The following is a 3,439-nucleotide window of genomic DNA, read 5'->3' as shown; positions in this document are numbered from 1 at the left end:
ATTTATGAAATTGACCTTTGAAATGGGAATGTTGTAAAAGATCGCTGAATTATGCTGATTATTATTCAAAATAAGGATTAGTTGGACAGTGACTCATGCCTGTAATCATAGCACTGTGGGATGCCAAGGCAGGTGGATCACTTGAGCTCACAAGTTTGAGAGCAGCCTGAACAAAAATGAGACCCCTGTCTCTACTAAAAATACAAATGAGGCAAGAGGATTTCTTGAGCCCAAAAGCTTGAGGTTGCTGTGAGCTATATGCCATGGCCCTCTTCAGAGAGTGACAAATTGAGACTCTGTCTCAGAAAAATAATAAAATAAAATAAAATATTAATATGGTCTTTGATTTAGGAAAATTTAAAAAATTAACTTTTCAACTGGAAAAATCATAATAGTTTAGCACTGAGTTGTGCTCATTATTATTTAAAATAAGGGTTATTGTGATGTTTACTGTGAACCATCATGTATAAAACTGGTATTTTGAAAATGGAAGAACAGAACAATCTTGGAAAGGCTACTCTCACTGTTCTACAGAATCACTGGCCTCATGAGAAGTAAAGTTTGGTGGAAATATTCCCATCTCTGTATAGAAGCTGACAGTGACAGGTGGTGGGACACTCTTCATCCAGTTAACAGACCCCCAAATGTAAACCATGGGTCGATGCCTTATGACTGTTTGCTCTAATAAACTCTTTAAAGTTTTAACAGTGCCTCAGTTTAATTTATTTTTGAGACATTGGTTTAATTTCTAACAGGCAAAAGACAGAATAGGGACACTGATACTGGGTTCTCCCACTACGGGCTTGACAAGGACCCTCCATTCTCTAGGCCCAGGGAAACTCAGGAATCAGACACACATCTCTAGGCACAAACAGCCTACCTGTTTCAGGCCACACCCTCTGGGCTCTAGCAAAGTCTAGGATCGAGCCGAGCACCCTGAAAACATTGGGTGGGTCCAAATTAAGTAGTGAGCACATACCCTAATTACTTCCCTGAGGCAAAAACTGCAAGAATTTAATACTGAGATAACTCTAGATAAAGGATCCCTAAGGGAGATTCCCAAATTTGAAATGGGAAATCTTTCCCTTTGCCAGAAGCTCTGGTGACTTTTACTCCTTCTGTATTCCTGTCTGTCTCATAAATCTTATCTTACCACTGATCTATGGCCCCTGGGTTCATCCTTCGACTCCTCAAGATGAAAGACTTGCCAAAGAAAGAAATTCCAGTACCAACACCACTAACCACTTAGTTGTATTCTCCCCTGATGATTCGTTTCTTCTTACTGCCCAATCTGGGGGGAGATGTGGGGTTGCAAGTGCACAGCTGCTCACAGAGGGCTTCTGACTCTTCAAAGTCACTTGTAAAAAAAAAAAAAAAAAAAAAAAAACAAGACTCCCATGGTCCTGGCTGCAATTTTAGCCTCCACCCTGTGGCTAGAAAGATCTAAAAGCTGAGCTTCACCATCCAGCAGGGCCTTGTGTCCACACACTCTGGAGATGATATGGGGGAGGCCTAGGACCCACTCCAGCTAATTCTAATTGATTCCTTCCCTCCAGGACAGCCATCCCCACACACTCACCATATGCCAGCTTCCATGTTGTCCCATCATCCTCCTTTCATATTTTTCAGTACTTGCAGGTCACAAGGATATAGAGGACATGGGAGCACACTCAGAATTTCTACAATGAAGAACAAGAACTGAAAATTTTTCTGATTGACCTTGGTGGGTAGACACGAAAGATAAAAGCTTTTCTAGATGGTGGAATTCACCCCTCCTTCTTCTGAGAGCCTGATTGGACAGATGCCACCCTAGAGCTCCAAACCCTTCCCCTTAATCTTCTGAATGACAAGTAGTAGGATACATTCTCAGCTGCAGTCAGTGTTTTCTCTCCAGAAAGGGACATGGCACTGCCTGGAATCCATTTGTATTTCACCTTGGTTGTCATGTTATATCCATTAGAATTAGTAATATGGTGCTCGCTTCGGCAGCACATATACTAAAATTGGAACGATACAGAGAAGATTAGCATGGCCCCTGCACAAGGATGACACGCAAATTTGTGAAGCGTTCCATATTTAAAAAAAAAGAATTAGTAATATGATATTCAAACTGGGAAACTATAATGATGAATATTTTTAAATTTTAGATTTGGGGCTGGGAAGCGTGACTCATGCCTCTAATGGTACTATTTTTGGAGCCCAAGGAAAGAGGATCGTGTGAAGCCAGGAGTTTGACACTACCCTAAACTAGACTAGACCACCTTTACAAAAGTAAAAACAATATAGCTTGGTATGGTGATGCTGGTAAAACCTCTCAGGAACTCAGGAGGCTGAGGTAGAAGAGCCTACGGGTTGGGAACTAGAATTAGCTATAATTATGTCATTGTGTTCTAGTCTGGGCAATAGAGCAAACCCTATTATCTAAAATAAGTAAATAAATAAACAATTTAGATAATGTAAACGTCATGTGGCTTGGTGCCTGTAGCTCAGCAGCTAGGGCACCAGCCACATACACAGAGCTGATGGGTTCAAATCCAGCCCTGGCCTGCCAGACAACAATGACAACTACAACCCAAACATAGCCTGGCATTGTGGCAGTACCAGCTACTTGGGAAGCTGAGGCAAGAGAATCGCTTAAGCCCAAGAGTTGGAGGTTGCTGTGAGCTGTGAGGCCATGGCATTCTACCCAGGGCAACAGCTTGAGACTCTGTCTCAAAAATAAATAAATAAATAAATATGAAAAAATATAACCATTTTTTTTAAGGAGGCAGCCTGAGTTTCAAAAATGGTGCACTGCACTTCTTTCAAGCAGCACTGTTTAGTAGACTTAAAGTCGGAGCTACATGTATCATTACAAATGTTCTATTTCACCATTAAAAAAAGATGTGAAATTATATTAGTTTGTTTAACTTGGAGGCCCCAGCAAGATGCTACCCCAGGACTCCCACCTAGGCCAGCCACCGCCTGACAGCTCCAGGGGAAAGCCTCAGAGAGACGTTCCTCTGCCTAGATGTTGAACCTATACTTTTAGACTGTAATACATTTTATTGGATAATTCTTAATGCAGCATCCCTGATTAGATAGGGCCTCAGGTCCCACCCCTCTGACAGGAAATGCAATAGAGGAGAAGTTGAATGAGGCCAGAATGGCAACATTTTCTGGGCTGGTTTTTGCTTTTTCGTTTTGGGTTTTTTTTCCCACCTCAGGACAAAGATCATAAGGATATTCCAGGGCCACTTACTTAGCACAGAGTAGCTTCTAACAAATATCAACTGAATGAATGAATATATATTTACTGAGTGTGTAGTTTGTCCTACGCTTGGGGCATATTATTAGGTAAAAGCTGGACCCTGCTTTCAAGGCATTTTCTTTCTTTCTTTCTTTCTTTCTTTCTTTCTTTCTTTCTTTCTTTCTTTCTTTCTTTCTTTCTTTCTTTCTT

At 41.1% G+C, this 3,439-nt stretch overlaps 1 non-coding gene across 1 annotated transcript; it reads left to right on the top strand.

Annotated features, from left to right (window-relative positions):
• Positions 1-1,973: 1,973 nt before the first annotated feature.
• On the top strand, positions 1,974-2,080 carry LOC128573279 (U6 spliceosomal RNA). Its single transcript, XR_008376422.1, has one exon. It is a non-coding gene; the product is annotated as a U6 spliceosomal RNA (small nuclear RNA).
• Positions 2,081-3,439: the final 1,359 nt, after the last annotated feature.

Source organism: Nycticebus coucang, chromosome 20 (genome assembly GCF_027406575.1).
Source record: "Nycticebus coucang isolate mNycCou1 chromosome 20, mNycCou1.pri, whole genome shotgun sequence".
Lineage (NCBI taxonomy): Eukaryota > Metazoa > Chordata > Mammalia > Primates > Lorisidae > Nycticebus > Nycticebus coucang.
Note: the sequence above shows the minus strand (reverse complement) of the source record. Positions and strands in the feature narration are given on the sequence as shown.